Below are 17259 nucleotides of genomic sequence, written 5' to 3'. Positions count from 1 at the left end.
AAAAACTTTATTTTAAATAACCACCCATTAAATTAATTAATCTTTCAGATTACCACCCATTTTGATTTTCCGGTTGAAAATCCGTTTGAGGGGCCCACATAACTGCTATTAACGGCTAGTTTGACTTAATTGACTGGGTTTCTCCTCGATTTTTCGTGTTTATATATTCCCCAACTACAATTACTTGTAAAAAAAAATCTCCAATTAACAAATTCTTCCCCTAATTTCTTCCAAATTCCCCAAATTTGAACTGGTATTGTGCGACGAATTAATCCATTGAAGTTCAGACCCAATTGAATTCGCATTTGAGGTAAGACTCCTGAACTTTAAAAATTAGGGTTCTTGGGTAAATTTATTTGGGGGATTTTGCAATTAGGTTTCGTGGAAGTAATTAATTGGGTGTTTATGTTATTTTTCTGGTAATTGGTGTTGGTGTTGTCCAAATTTGGTGAATGATTGTTTATTAGGTTGAATAATGGTGTCAAATGTGTTGTTTTTTTTTTTTGAAAGAAAGATGTGAATGATTCATTCATGCATGAAGTTGTAAGCTTGGTTTTGTGTTGTTTTTGTTGAATGATGTCTTGCAGAAATGGAAAGAGGGGATAAGTACATTTTCAGATTTAAGTATTTTAGTTTTGTTGTGGACCTTGAGTATGAAGTAGGCAACAGTAACTTACAGGACACAGCCGTAGCTTTCGAAGATCAACTTCGTGACATGGAAGATCCAATTGAAGGATCAATTGATCTTCTTTATCCTATATTTCAGTATATCTATAAAGGGAAGTATAGGACTTTAGAAGATGATGGTAATGTGTTCAAGATTATTAGGAGGTTAGGGAATAAGGATATGTACATCATACATGTTGGGAGCACAGATGACTTGGCCACCCCCTGGTTATCCTCATTATGGGGGTCAACCACCACAGTGACTAGGTGTGCTTGTCTTAGAATAATATAATTGGTTGTGTTTGCTGGAAATGTTGCACAGACTGAGTTGTTGTTTTGTAAATGCAGGTTAGAAAATGTCTTGGAATAACACATCTCCCACTAACCAGAAGAAATGCAATTGTGGACTGCCCTTTGCTAGGTTGACATCTTGGACCAGAGAGAACCCAGGAAGGAAATTCAAGGCTTGGAAATTCTATGACCCTAACACTGAAACTAGAGGGTGCAAGTGTTTTGAATGGATTGACACCTCTTCCTACATTGTATAGTGATCTTGCTACTATCATTATGTAAATACCAATATTCATACCTGTTCTCAATGGCATGAACCCTGAGAGCTTTCCTCACCACATTGTTGTTCATAAACTTCTGGTACTTCACCAATTGAATTGGTTTGCTGAAGTCTGTTGTAGCATGGAACCAAGGGTTGTTATCATGCTCATCATCAGACCCTCTTAGACTATCCAATTCCTCAGAGTCAGAGGTGAACTCTGTTTGCAAAGCTACCTCATTCTGTAGCAGCTGACTTTCCAAGAACACTTGTTGTTCTTCTTTGTCTTGCACATCCTTCAAACTAGCATTCACTTCTTCCAAAATTTGCCTCCCACTAACCTCCAACTGCCTTGCCTCTTCTACTCCCTCATCATCACACTCCTCTTCCCCTGCTCCCCAATCTATATCAGTCCCCTCAGAATCAGAAAAATCAGATCCACTTTCTGATTCAAGCTCAAGCTTTCTCTTTGTCTTCTTCCTCTTTCCCTGGGATTTTCCCTTCACTTTCTTCCCCCTGGAAGTCCCTTCCTTCTCACCTTGCTTCCCCTTCCCTTTAACACTTTCTGTGGGAACCCTATCTCCAACCTTATCAGCAGCTTCCTCTCCCTCAGTCACCCCCTTATTTGTTTCCTGTTTAAACCTAGGGCTTCTTCTAATTTCAGTGGGCTTGGATTCATTGTTTTGACTATTTTGGGTAGGCAGAATAGTATTAGGTTCTTCAGTTACAACCTTAACTAGTCTTGGCTTGTACAGTAAAGTACAACAAACCCATCCTTACTTTTGGTCTCTAAAAAGCCCTTGACTTCCTCTTCATTCACAATTTCCCTTTTGCCATTTGACCAAAGCTTTCCCTTTTTTTTATACCAAATATTTCACTCACTAGGCACATGCAAATCTAGCTTAACAAAAGCCCAAATGCAACTCTCTCCGAGAAAGTTCACTGACATGTCACTCACTTCACAGCCATACCTCCAAAACTCCCATCCTCCTTCATACACAACCATATTCCTTCCCTTTAATTTTTTTTTTCACAAACCCACCACCTAATCTAACCTTAACATCCAAACATTCCTGTTTACCTGGTACCTGTTCATATTAATAAGCCACTAATGAATAAACCATACTTGTCAGTCTACAGTTCACCCACACAACACCATAGTTTATTCAATTCAACACATGTGGCATAATTAAACAATAAACACCCAATCAAACAACAATTACAGTTCAAATTGCAATAATAAACAATTGTGAAGATAACCCATTACACATTTAACCCTAATTTTTCGCATAATTGCAATTATACCATCAACAACATACATATACAAAATTCAATTGAATAGGGTCAAAATTGCTTACCTCAATAGTCGCCATTGACATCAGCAGTACCCACGAGCTTCAAAATCACGCTTTTGGTCCCCAGATCACTTCAAGATAGCGACTTTACCAGTACATGCAAGTCCACCAAACGCATTCAATTTCCAGGAAAAAAGCTCAGAAATAGGGTTTTAACTCAATTGTATAGGAGTGGTTGTGGATTTGACAGTGAAATAAAGGAAGAAAGAGGAAAAAAATTGATGGATTTAGATGATTTCAGTGAGGAAATTGGAGAGAGAAGCTGTGTTATGTGGTTAATGGAAGTTAGGTCGAAGAAAAGAAGAAAAAAAAAGGAGGGAAGTTAATAGGGTGGGCCCCTCAAACGGATTTTCAACCGGAAAATCAAAATGGGTGGTAATCTGAAAGATTAATTAATTTAATGGGTGGTTATTTAAAATAAAGTTTTTAATGGGTGGTAATTTCAAAACTGGACCTCTTTTTGGTTGATAATTTACAAATTTTCCTAATATTAATAAGCACTTAATTACTCTCCCTAGATGTTATCATTACATCAAGCTAACATAAAACAACCCACTTTCTCATAGCTAAACTACCTAATTTCTCTCACTTTTTTCTAATCCACTTAACAACTATTCTTAATTCTCTCTCCAATCCAATTTGTGAAGATTAATTTATTGTATTAGAAATTATAAATAATTATAAAATAATTCTATATTTGATTTATAACTAAATTAAATCCAAATCTATATATAATCGGTATATCTTGGTTGTAAATAAAAAAGTAAGGGACTTTTTACTTAATTACAAGATCTTAAATATTATCTTATACTTGCAATAAGAATAATGTCCATTCTGTTGACCTTTTATGGAACCTTCCATTGAATAATCATGGAATGAATGATACCATTGTTGGTGGATGCCAGAATTTAATAAATAGTGAGTGGAAAGTGTATCATATGTGGATCATGTAAGAAAAGAATATCTTATATGAAAGAAAATGATAAATAATCTAGAATGTAGAAAAGAAAAGTTATTTATGTAATACTCCGTATTAAGTATTACTTTTAATAACATCGATCAACATATAATTTTATCATGGATATTTTGTGAAAAACTACCTTTTAAACTTTGAATTTTGCGAAAAACTACCCTAAAAACAAAATGTTGTAATTAACTACCTTATAAATATAAATTGTTGTAATTAACTACCTTATAAAGTATAAAATATTGTAATTGACTACCTCCCACCAGAATAACACATTTGATTTTTATTTTCCGGTGTTGAACATGTCATGTGAGGGTCACATGATCCTTTAATGACTTAATCCCCCCTTTCTCCCAAATTTAATTTTTCCGCTTTATACCAACTCTTTTCCTTAACAATACGATTAATCATATTTTATATTGTTTATTTGCAACCCCTTTGATAATTATATGGGCTGAATTGGTGTAAAGCGGGAAAATTTGGGGAAAAGAGGGGAATTAAGTCATTAAAGGCTCACGTGACCCTCACGTGACATGGTCAACGTCGAGAAATAAAAGTCAAATGAGTCATTCCGGTAGAAGGTAGTCAATTACAACATTTTATATTTTATAAGGTAGTTAATTACAACATTTTGTTTTTAGGGTAGTTTTTCGCAAAATCCGAAGTTTAAAAAGGTAGTTTTTCACAAAAAATCCTTTTATCATTAACTTATATTATTTCCTTTTTCCGATATTATACTTGTATATATTTTTATTTTAATTTGTACCGTTTTTAAGAAGTATATCTTGGTCATCTATCAATATATCTAATTACGTCGTATTCTTGTAAAATTAAAAATTGATGTATAAACAATTGTGTTTATAAAATACTTCATTCTTTGTATATGTGAACATTGTTTTTTTAACACATACTTGTATATGTTACCTGTTTATTTTGTGTAAATAATTAGTGGAACGTGGACCCATATAACAACAAGTTAGTTCACAATATAGAATAGTAACGCGTGAAAAGGAGGTTTCATGTATCATGTCCAATGTGGAAGCACATTAATGCTCGACGCATTTATGCATACATGACCAATTAGAGATTTAGAGGTAGTTTTGTTGCGTAGTCTTATATTGACCAAGTTAGCTGCTTCTCTCTATTTGGCAAGAGTGAAGAGCCACTAACTTATTTGATAAGACCGTAAATAAGAGTACCATCTTAGATCCAAAAGATGTGGGTTCGCTCTTGTTTCGGATGAAAACAATCGAATCTCGGAAGATCCTTTTATCTTGAGGGAACTTGGTCTCGGTCCGAACGACGCAGGAGCCGAGGGTTTCCTGCACAACAAATACACGTAAACTAGCCTCGGGGGGGACGCCGAGGAAGGCCCCTCCGATGCTTAAGTCAGTATATTAGAGAGAGAAAGCTGTGCAAGAGTTTAGTTGCTTGAGGCTTTATTGTCTTACCAAGAATTGACCAAATTGTTGGCTTTTATACCTTGGCTAATGAAGGAGGCGGATTGGGCCCGGAAGTCAGTTGGGCTGGGCCAAGCTGATTGGGCCGTTGACTGACCTTGACATGGCTTTGAGGATGTTTGATTTTTGACTTTAGCACATTTGGAGAGTTGAACCTTAACCTTGGGCTTTTAATTGGATCATTCAGTGACCAGGCCCAATTGGACTAAATTGGACCCAAACAACTTGCCCCCCAGACCCGATTTGGAAGGATGACGGGTCGGGTTTGATTTAATCAGAAAAGGAGGGAAGTGAATGATTTGTTAATCCAAAAATGTGAATTTAAACCGTAATTAACCCATGATTAATGAGATAACAACAGTTAATGTGGATAATTGCGGAAGTTGGATGGGTAGTGGGCGATTTAACTGCAAGGTCGTGTGTTTAACGGTTACTTAGTGGGGTGCTTGAGAGAAATTGAAACGCAGACTCCTTGAATTCCCATTTCTGGAGATATAAATAGAGGCGCGTCTTCTCTCCCCACTCACTCATCAACACAAACCCAGAATTCTCAAGAACGCTCAAGAGCCCGCATCAAAACTTCGCAAATTCCCCGAGCATTAAGCTTAGAAGCTGAGACTTGTCACTACCAATTCGTAAATCGGCGGCTTTTGCTTCCGATCAAGGTAAATTCCTTTGATTTTATTTCATCTTTCTTCGACTTTGCACTCTTTCCCCTTTTTCGACTTTTTCCTTCGAAATTCGTCAATGGTGAGGGGAGTTAGAGGTGGAGCCCGTGCTCCAAGAAGAGCAAGGCTAATCCCCGATCCCAGGGACAGGATTGGGACCTGGAATGGACGAAGGACAGAGTCTGACCCTGCTGAAGGGGTTAGGGCGACTCCCATTTCTTCGGCTCCTCCTCAGAGAACGGATGAGCCGAGTGCTTCTGGACGGGACGATGAAATTCCCGCTGTCCTTTGGGATATCCTCCCTGGGTTTTCAGAGTGGGAGAATGCCGAAGTCGCTTCGGCCATGATAAAGAACCGCCCCTACTCATGGTGGGTAGAGAACGCCGATCAATATCGATTTGCCGAGCAAATTGAGTTGCACTACGGCATTTTTGAAGCTGATGGATATTGGTGCCGAATGCCCTCAGCATCCGATAGAATCCATCGTCCACCCCCGGGGTATGTGGGGGTGTACACGAGACAGCTTCAGTATGGGCTGAGGTTCCCTTTGGACGTTTTCGTCCGAGACTTGCTGATCCATTACAACATTTCCCTGTGCCAGCTGACCCCCACCAGCATCCGAAGGGTAATGACGTACTTATGGGTCTGCAAATTCTTCAGGTACGTGCCGAACCTGCATTGCTTCAAAAGGCTCCATCGGCTAGTGCCAAACATTCAAAGTGGGCACGGATGCCATGGCTCTGGGTGGTATCGGATTGAGTCTCGGCCCCCGTTCCTAACCATGTGGCCGAACGACTCTTCAGACAAGGACTGGAGAGGTCAATGGATTTGGGTTAGGGCACCCACGGAGCCGAGCCACCCTTACGTTTTCAGCGCTCCCCGGTATCTTGCCGAGCCGGATCCTGATATGGGAAGTTTAGGTCCTCCCGAAGATAGCGGGCCAGACCCGAACCTTAATCAGCAGAACATCTTCGGCAAGCTGCCGAACCGGGGAGGCAGCGGCCGAATGCAGCATATCCCGGAGACTTGGCTCCCCGATACGCACTATGTTTTCCAAGAGAATATGCTGGCAGCTGTCGGCCTCAGCCGAAAGTTTAGGGATGGTAATCTTCTTCGGCTGGGGCCGAGGCCTTTTAATTATCTCTTTTCTTCTTTCATTTTGCTTTCTTGTGATGTGCCGAACTAACTGAATTGACTTCTCCCCTTTTCTTTTTCAGAACGGGACGAGACCAACATCGGCATTGATTACGCTCGCCTTGGCGTCAACCGAGAACGAGTCGTAACTGATCGGGCTCCCCCTATCACTGAACCAAGGCGCCGAGAGGTTCACCTAGACTCTTCCCACTTCCAAATTGAGGCTGTTGCTCTGTATCAGAGGCAGAAGCCTTGGTGGAAGAAGAGGGATCCCTTGTTTCAGCTGCTGGAAGAAGAAGCTGAAGCTGCCCGTACAGCCGAAGAGGTTGCACGGGTTATTGAAGCTTGTGAAGGTGGAGAAGGGTCCTCCAGAGTTGCTGAAGAAGCTGCGGCTAGGGCAGCTGAAGAAGACGAGGCTTTGCTGAAGACCTCGGTGAGCCTTTAGACTTAACTTTGTCTTTCTTCTTTTCTTTTTTTTTTACTCACACTCTTCTTCCCCCCTGTCTGTTACAGTCTGAAGAGAGTAACAGACACAGAGAAGGCAAAGCTCCTGTTCGTCCCAAAGCTAAAGAGGCTCCATCGTCATCCTTCCCTTCCTTCCAGACGCTGCAGTCTGGAGAAATGGGTTTCTCGGCCCCCCGAATTCCAGTCCCAGACCACATCTGGGACCTCATATGGGGTCAGAACCGAGAAGGTGCTGCAGCCTACTTCGGCGATTTTGCTGGCCTGTCCGAAGTAGATAGGGCAAGGATTTGGTCGCTGAAGGCCACTGCTGGGATGGGCGAATCCAGCAGATCAGTCCCTGACCCTGCCAGGTCCAACCAACTGCTGATGATGCAGGTAATTCTCCTTGCCTTGATTTCTTTTTGAACTCAACCTTTCAGCTATTATTTTTTACTTTTTTAACTTGTGCCCCTGTTTTCAGTTCGTGCACAATCAGACTCTCACTGTAGAGCTGATTGATACCCTACAAGATAGGGTAGACGCTGCTGTGCACGAAAGGAAGGTGGCTGAAGAGGAAGTTAAGCTTGCTAAGCTGAAGCAAGCAGCAGCTGAAGAGAAGCAGCAGGAGGTTGAGGAGTACGGTAAAAAAGCTGCCGAAGCTCTGAAAACCTTCTGTGATGCTATGGAGATGGAGGTTTTTCCCCCACTGATGGAAGGGGAAAAATTCCTCCAGGAGCATATGGGAGTGGACGTCTCCAAATTCAAGGCTGCTATTGAGAGCCGAATTCAAGAAGGAACTGCTGCACAAGCTGAAGTGCAGCAGCGTCTAGAGGCTCTTGAAGCCAGCCGAATGGCTGCTGAAGAGTTGCTCTTGGCCAAAGACGTCCAACTCTCAGAGGCTGCTGCTGCTGCTGAAGCTCAAAGGGCTAAATTCCAAGAGGCTGAGGATCAACTGCTGATCCAGAAAGTTGAAGTGGCCCAAGCTCAGACAAAGGCTTTCCAAATTCAGCAAGAGCTGAATGAGCTGAAGGGGTCCTCCTCCAAAGTCGCTGAACAGCTGAAGAAATCCAAGGAAGACTTGGAGGAGACCCAGAAGAAGCTGGCTGATGCTGAGGCTTTACTCAAAGTCCGTGTTTACACCCAAGAGGAATATGAGATGGGTTTCAGAAACGGATTCCGAGTATGCCGAAGACTCTGCCTTCATGCTGAGCCGAAGCTTGACTGGTCTAAATGTGCTGAGTGGGTCCAGAATCCCGAAGACCCTCACATGAAGTATGCAACTCCAGCTGAAGCTGAAATTCTTAAGGCTGAGGAAGCCGAAGAGGAAGCTGAAAGACTGGAGTTGGAAGCTGAGCAGAGGGAAAGGGAGGCTCGGCAAAGTGCAAAGCCCGCCTCTTCTGCTGCTGGAGCTGAGACCACCATTGGGCCCAATGAAGCTGATCAGTCTGATCCTCAGGCTGAAGCATAGGAACTCGGGCAGTCGTCTTCAGAATCTTGCGGTTCATCATGCGCTCAACTTTAGACTTGCCGCTTTCTGAATTTTTGCCTTTTGTTTTTTTTTGCTTCAGCTTGCCTTATCGTACAACAGCTTATTATATTTTTATTTTGCCTGTACGTATTTCGGCAGCTGTTACTTTCCGCTTGTGGGCGGCTGCCGACTATTTTTGTAATTCAACATTTTTATTTCAAAGAAGTTCACTTTCTCAGCTTTCTTGTGTATTTTTTTTTTCTTCGCTTTACCAGTCTTCGCACTTTACTGCTTTCTTTGAATGATCTTTCAAATATTTGCTAAGTGCAGAACTTCGGCTAGCGAGAATCATTTCTGCTGAGACTTCTTTTTGCCGTTTGTACTCGGATGTTTTCAACTTGTGAAAAAACTGACATAAGTATCAAACTTCGGCTGAGCTGAAGGGTATTAGATCAGCTGTGCCATTTCTCTATTTCCCTCTGCCCCCCCAGAAATCTGAAGATGAGGTCTTCTGAATTCTGGAATGGCTGATAATTTTTCTCGGCTAAGCCGAGGATCTTTGAACACTTTGCTTTATTTTCTACATCTGTTTTTAAAGTACTGATTTCCCACCTGAGAGTTTTCACTCTAGAGATGGTACTCTTGTGACACTTTCTTCAATTCATCCAAGGGAACAACTATCCGAAACACCATGCCGGGGCAGCAGTTTATCTGAAGTACGAGGCGTCATCATGCAATACTTCAGAGTTGCAACTACCACCCGGAACTGATTCATCCGAAGTACAAGGCATCACTATGCAATACTTCGGGGCTTTATCAGTTCCTATTTTTTAGGCTATGTTTCGGATAAGTCTATGGCCTTTTTGCCCAAAGGAACAGCTTCTCCGAAGTACAAGGCATCACTATGCAATACTTCGGGCTTGTATCCTTTTTTGGCAGGTTTTACGGCTTGCCGAGGTACAAGGCATCATTATGCAATACCCCGGACAGCGCCGAATGAAACCTTGAATTTTTGAAAAAACCGTAGAAAGCATAAAGACTTAAAGAATACACGCAATCTGAATGAATACTGGCCCGATGGCCTTTTTATAAACAAAATCAGTGTACTTACATAGATTGTACTATCCGAAGGATTTACACATAGTATTTTTTGAGCACATCGGCATTCCAATGGTTTTTCAGCTCGGTGCCATCCATTTGTTTGAGTCTGAAGGTACCGGGCTGAAGCTCTTGATAAATTTCATAAGGTCCCTCCCAAGATGCTGAGAGTTTGCCATGAATGCGACTTTTTTGAACAGCTGCAGCATTCCTCAAAACTAAATCCCCAACTCTGAGAGGTCGTTGATAGACTCTTCGGTTGTAGGACTTGCTCATTCTGAGCTTGTGTGCAGCCATCCTTTCTCGGGCTAGATCTCTAATCTCGTCAAGGAAGTCGAGGGACTCTTTCATGAGCTGCTCATTTTCCTCGGCTGAGAAGAGATTCACTCGTAGGCTTTCTGAGCCCACTTCCACTGGAAGCACTGCTTCGGATCCATACACCAGCTGAAAAGGTGAATGCCCCGTTGCCTCCTTCTCGGTTGTCCGGAGTGACCAGAGGGTTCCCGGAAGTTCCTCTACCCACTTGGACTTTTGATCCTCTACTCTTTTTCTGAGAGCGTTAAGGATCTGTTTATTTGCGGCTTCGGCTTGGCCATTACTCTGAGGGTGGCAAACCGCGGAGTAAGCCAATTTTATCCCGAATTGGTCAGTGTATCGGCGCAAGGGCAGGTTGTCAAACTGTCTGCCGTGGTCGAACACAAAAACTTTTGGGATGCCGAACCGAGTTATTATGTTCTGCCAGATGAACTGTCTGACAGTTTGCTCAGATATGCTTGAAGCAGCTTCCGCTTCAATCCATTTGCTGAAATAGTCGATTCCGACTATCAGCCACTTTCTTTTGTATGGGGCCTCGGGAAAGGGTCCCAGAATATCCAACCCCCATTGTGCAAATGGAAGAGGATTAAGAATTGGCTGGAGATCTAGGCATGGCCGATGGATTACCGGTGCAAATTTTTGGCATTTCTCGCATTTTCTGACCATGTTCTTTGCATCCGAGATCATTGTAGGCCAAAAATACCCTGCCCTGAGAGCTTTGTGGGCTAAGGTTCTCCCTCCTATGTGGTTTCCGCAGATGCCGAGGTGAATCTCTCGGAGAATATAGTCGGCATCCGTTGGACCCACGCATTTCAATAATGGAGCGGAGAAGGATTTTCTGAGGAGTTGGCCGCCGAAGACGAGGAATCGTGAACTGATCCGCTTTATCTTGGAGGCCGAATTCCTATCCTCGGGGAGCTCGTCCCTGAGTTTATAAGCCAGGATGTCATCCATCCAGCTCGGCTCGAGTGCAGCGCAGCAGATTGATATTGCTTCGGCTACACTCTTTTCTCGGCGCACCTCCACATAGACAGAACGGCTTAACTCAGTCAGAGTTGAGCTTGCAAGTTTGGAGAGTGCGTCCGCTTGAGCATTTTGACCCCTTGGGATCAGCTCTACTTCGAAAGATCTCAGCTTCGCAATTGTCGATTTGATCCTTGTGAGGTAAGCTGCCATTGAAGGCTCTTTAGCCTCATACTCCCCCCGGATCTGATTGGCGACCAGCTGAGAATCTGTCTTGAGGTAGACATGCTCGGCTTCCAACGATATGCACAGGTCTAAGCCAGCAATGGCTGCTTCATATTCGGCCTCGTTGTTAGAGGCTTTGAATGAAAATTTTAGTGCATACTCGAAGGTTTTGCCTTCGGGAGAGGTAATGACGACCCCTGCCCCCGAACCGTTCACGGTGGAGGACCCATCCGTGAAGACGGTCCAGATTTTCCTCCTTGCATCCAGAGTCTCCTGATAGGAGCACTCGGCCAAGAAGTCTGCCAAGGCTTGCGCCTTGATGGCTGTTCTCGGCTGATAACCGATACTGAACTCGGTGAGCTCGAAAGCCCACTTTGCTAGTCTACCGGATTTTTCAACCTTGCCGAGGACTTTCTCTAACGGCTGATCAGTTAGAACCGCTATTTGATGAGAATCAAAATAGGGTCGCAACTTCCGAGCAGCCACCACCACTGCATAAGCCACTTTTTCTAACAATGGGTAGCGCGTCTCGGCATCCGTCAGGGTGTGGCTGACGAAATAGATCGGCTGTTGAACTTTTTCTTCTTCCCTTAGCAGCACCGCGCTTACCGTGGCTGGACTGACCGCCACGTATAAGTATAGGATGTCTCCTACGACTGGCCTTGCCAGTGTTGGGAGTTGAGCCAGGTGTTCACGGAGCTGCTGAAAGGCTGACTTTTGTTCGTCTCCCCATTCAATGCCTTTTGAATTTTGGAGCTTCAGCGCCTTGAAGAAAGGGAGCCCTTTGTCTGAGGCTCGTGAGATGAACCTGGACAAGGCAGCCATTCTCCCGGCTAGACGCTGAATATCCCTTTTTGTCTTCGGCTCGGGGAGGTCTAAAGCAGCTTGTACTTTGGCGGGGTTTGCATCAATCCCCCTCTTGCTGACCATGAAGCCGAGGAACTTGCCTGACTTCACGCCGAAGACACATTTCTTCGGATTCAGCTTCATTTTGTATTTTCTGAGGGTGGCGAAGGTTTCGGCTAGGTCCGTGACATGATCTTTTTCTTTTATGCTTTTGACGATTGAGTCGTCAACATAAACCTCCATGTTTCGGCCTTTTTGCTCGGCGAAAACCTGATCAACCAACCTCTGATATGTTGCCCCCGCATTTTTCAATCCGAAGGGCATCATTCTGTAATTGTACAACCCGGAACTTGTTATGAACGCTGTTTTAGCTCGGTCCTCGGGGTGCATGAAGATCTGATGGTATCCCGAGAATGCGTCCATGAAACTGAGCAGAGCATGCCCGCTTGTCGAGTCGACCAGTTGGTCGATCCTCGGCAGCGGATAGGAGTCCTTGGGACATGCCCTATTCAGGTCCGTGAAGTCAACGCACATCCTCCAGTTACCATTTGCCTTCTGAACCATTACAACATTGGCCAGCCACTCCGGATACTGACAGGGTTCAATGAACCCAGCATCTAGGAGCTTATCGACCTCAGCTGCGATGTTCTGGTTCTTTTCGGCGGAGTAGTTCCGCTTTTTCTGCTTAATGGGTCGACTGGAGGGGTCGACATTAAGCCTATGGGAGACGAAGTCCGGATCAATCCCGGGCATTTCTGCGGCTGAGAAGGCGAACACGTCTCCACTGGCCCGTAGGAGTTGGACGAGTGCCGCACGGGTGTTTGGCTCCAGTGACGACCCGATGCTAACACATCTGTTCGGATCTCCTACGGTCAGTTCTATTGACTCGGTCAGGTCATCCGTCTCCATGCTCTTAGAGTTGGATTCCTCGAATTCCGGCCTGCTATCAATATTAGCAGACTTTCCTGACCGCGGCTGGCCATCAGAGTCGTTCGGCTCTGAGGCGGAGTCAGCCTTTTGGCCCCCATCAGATTTCTTGTTGTCTGGGGCTTCATTAGCCGAAACGTCTGAGCCTCTCGGCTTTTTGGCGTTTCGGTCCCGGTGCTTTTCCTCCCCATCGCCACGGTCGCCTCGGCGAGACGTGGATGGCTTGAGGTGATTGCATCGGCGGGCTTCTTTTTGACTGCCCTTTATTTTCTCGGAGCGTCCCTCGTCTGAAACGTATATCATGATTTGATGATACGTGGAGACGACTCCTTGAATGCCGTGAATGAGGGGTCTCCCCATGATCACGTTGTATGCAGATGGAGCATCTACGACCAAAAATTCGGCCATGATATTCCTAGCTGCTCGGCCTTCGCCGATGGTGACAGGAAGTGTAATCTTCCCGTCAGGATACGAGGAAGAGCCGTTGAATCCAGACACCGGGTAGGGTGCGGGGGCCAGGTGCTCGGCTCCCATCCTCAGCTGGTCGAACGCTCCTCGGAAGAGGATGTTCGCCCCGCTACCGCCGTCGACGAGGGTCCGCCAGACGTTGCGGTTGGCGATGCCCAGAATGATTACTAGTGGGTCATCGTGGGGGTATACCACCCCCTCACAGTCTTCGGCTGTGAACAGGATGTTCGGCGCCGGTGACTGGGACTGCCGAAGCTCAGCCTGATGAATCTGATGGGTTAGACCCCTCAGTTGGCGTTTGGCTGTGCCTCGCGAGATTCCCCCGGAAATAACTAGGATGTCGAGGGACTCCTTGCCCTGAGGTCCCTTATCCTTCTTCCGAGCGAAGTTGAGGTCCTGCCGAGAATCTTTTTCAGCTTTTTTCTCCTCGCGCCTGTCCGCGAGGTATTGGCTCAGGTACCCCTTGCGGACCAGATCCTCAATCTGGTCCTTCAGCTGGACGCAGTCCTCGGTGCGATGTCCGGGTGAGTCATGGAACTCGCACCACTGGTCCTTTCCCCTCGTCTGATGCCAGGGAGGCAACGGACGAGGTTTTTTGAATCTCCCCTCGTCCTTCGTCGTGCTGAAAATCTTAGCACGGGGAAGGGAGAGTGGAGTGTATGAATCGTACCTTCCCGTGTAGGGAAAGTGTCTTTCCTTCTTCGGCTCGGCAGCAGAGGACGGTTCTGAGGCCTTAGCCTTCCCTTTCCTCTGCGCCGAGACTTCGGGCTGCTGCCCTTTCGGCTTCTCAATTCTCGGACGAGACTGAGACCTGGATCTGTTCCACTCCTCGGCTCGGATGAACCTATCCGATGCTTCCAAGGCTTCCTCCAGGGTCTGCGGGGGATGCATGACCATGAAGTCCAGGAACTTTCCAGCTTGGAGGCCGTTCCGTAGCGCGAACACGGCCAGGCCTTGATCCAGGCTTGTGATTCCGGATGACTCGTTGCTGAAGCGAGTCAGATAGTCGCGGAGGCTCTCGTCCTCCGCCTGCTGCAGACTCATTAGCTCTGCAGTGGTCTTCTCTCGGCGGTTGGCCGTAGAGAATTTGCTCTTGAACTTGTTGGAGAGGTCGTTCCAACCGGTTATGGAGCCTTCCTTGAGCCCTTTGGTGATCCAGGATTGGGCAACACCTTTGAGGGTCGTAGGAAAGTATTTACACCAGGTAGCCTCAGACCTCGGGTTCAGATACATGTGCCCCTCGTAAGAGGCAATGTGATCCTTAGGATCTGAGGTACCATCGTAAGTAATATGTGCCGGGATTTTGACCGTTGGCACATGCTCTTCCAGAATCCACTTCTGGAAGGGCGAGTTCGATGGAACCATGACCGCCTTCCCCTTGTACCCGGCCTCAGGGACCTCGCTCCCTCCTCTCTCAGAGGTGGAAGTGGTTTTCGTCCCCGGCTGAGACAAGGTTGGGTGGGGTCCGGTATCCTCTGGGAAGGTGAGGCGGCTATGCACACTCACCTCCCTCGAACCCAAGCGTTCGTGAACGCTTCGGCGGGCGAATTCCGGGTCCTTGGAGGGCCCCATGGAATTCTGAGCTTCAGAGTGGTCAGAGGGTTGAGGGTTCCTCCTCCTCTCCTTACTGGAGTTTCGGGTGTCCCCTCGCCACCTCTGGCCGAGCTGTCTATGTGGTGGAACTTGTCCACCATCATCCTGACCGATCCTCCTTTTCAGGTTTCTCGGCTGGTGATCATCAGGCATCTGGATTGGAGCCCCTTGAGCTTTAAGGAACTCCATGCAGATGGCCACTGCTCTGGCCACTTCCTCGGTGGAGGGTCCGGAGGGAGGAGTCTCCCGCGGATGTGACCTGGATTGCACGCTATGGCGCGGCGGGGAGTTCCTCGCACCTGAGCCACTCGGTCTCGGGGATGGCCCCGGCTGCCGAGTGTGGTGCGAGGTGTTCTCCTCCTGGAGGCTAGGACCTCTTGAGGCTTCCCTTTCCGGAGAAATGGGGGCCTCCGATTCGGAAGAGGCTTGCTCCGGGGAGGGGTAAACCGGCTGGCGTTCCCTCACCGTAATCCGGCCTCGTCCCTTCTTAGCCTTCTTGGAACTCTTTCCACTCTTAGTCATGGCGACTGCCGGAGTGTTTGATGACTGACGCGAAATTTAGTAGCGTTCCCCACAGACGGCGCCAAATTGTTTCGGATGAAAACAATCGAATCTCGGAAGATCCTTTTATCTTGAGGGAACTTGGTCTCGGTCCGAACGACGCAGGAGCCGAGGGTTTCCTGCACAACAAATACACGTAAACTAGCCTCGGGGGGGACGCCGAGGAAGGCCCCTCCGATGCTTAAGTCAGTATATTAGAGAGAGAAAGCTGTGCAAGAGTTTAGTTGCTTGAGGCTTTATTGTCTTACCAAGAATTGACCAAATTGTTGGCTTTTATACCTTGGCTAATGAAGGAGGCGGATTGGGCCCGGAAGTCAGTTGGGCTGGGCCAAGCTGATTGGGCCGTTGACTGACCTTGACATGGCTTTGAGGATGTTTGATTTTTGACTTTAGCACATTTGGAGAGTTGAACCTTAACCTTGGGCTTTTAATTGGATCATTCAGTGACCAGGCCCAATTGGACTAAATTGGACCCAAACAGCTCTTATTCAATCCACTTAATTATTTCCCCCCTACGTTTAAAGTTTCAAGTATCTATACAACTCGTAAATGTTGGACCTAATAAAACCATGGAGGTTAAGTTTCGATTAGTGTCATGTAATGCTCTCCTCATCTAAATATTTCATTATGTAAAAGTACTAATATTTAATTAGTACTCTATAAAAGTAGATCGGAGTTTAACCTAATTTTATGGTTGTACTTTGTAGTTAATGCTCTGTTCTTTTCTTTCAAAGCAAATTAATATGATATGCATTTAATCATCAAAATCTTTAATTATGAAACAAATCATTTAGAACGTTAATAATTTAGAAATTCACCAATTTTCCAATGAGACTTGTTTCATGCTCAGTTCTCATATATGGATGGAGTTTGGTGAGGGAGTATATGTCAAATCGAGATGAATTATTATGCAACAAAAATCCAAACTTATTAAAAATCCACTCATATAGAGTGTCTGAGTTGTCTAATGATGTAAACTTCTTGTATTTTCATTACTATAGTGTTTAAGTTTATCACAATAAGTGTACTTATTAGAGACAAAATAGTACAAAACCATGTATTAGAAACAAATGATGAGATAAAAATCAGTCTCAAAAAAAAGTAAAACAGTGACATATAAAGATTGAAGATTTATGAGTCAAAGTAAATGATAAAAATATACATACAATTCATGCTTAAATAATCACCAAAGTTAAATTTTTGTCAAGATATAAGTTATCAACCAACAAGAAATTAAAGCAAGTACCTCTTTTTTTTTGGTTGAATTATTACTTTGTTAAAGGAAATAGAGCATATCCGACAAAAGCAACAAGGAATCAAGTAATTAAACCAATTGATTGATTCTAACAATTTTTGAAAAAAAAAATTAAAAATATAAGTAACCTAAAAGAAAGAGAAAAAACTTTAGATCAATTTGTACACTTATATCTTTTACTGGTGGATAAGTTATAACTATTTTAAGTAATAATTTAGTGGAATCATATAATCATACCAAACTTACAAAGCCCACTAATACTCATTTTAATAAATAATTAAACCCACTTAAGAAAA

Source organism: Chenopodium quinoa, unplaced genomic scaffold, assembly GCF_001683475.1.
Source record: "Chenopodium quinoa cultivar QQ74 unplaced genomic scaffold, ASM168347v1, whole genome shotgun sequence".
Lineage (NCBI taxonomy): Eukaryota > Viridiplantae > Streptophyta > Magnoliopsida > Caryophyllales > Amaranthaceae > Chenopodium > Chenopodium quinoa.
This window is presented reverse-complemented; position numbering follows the sequence as displayed.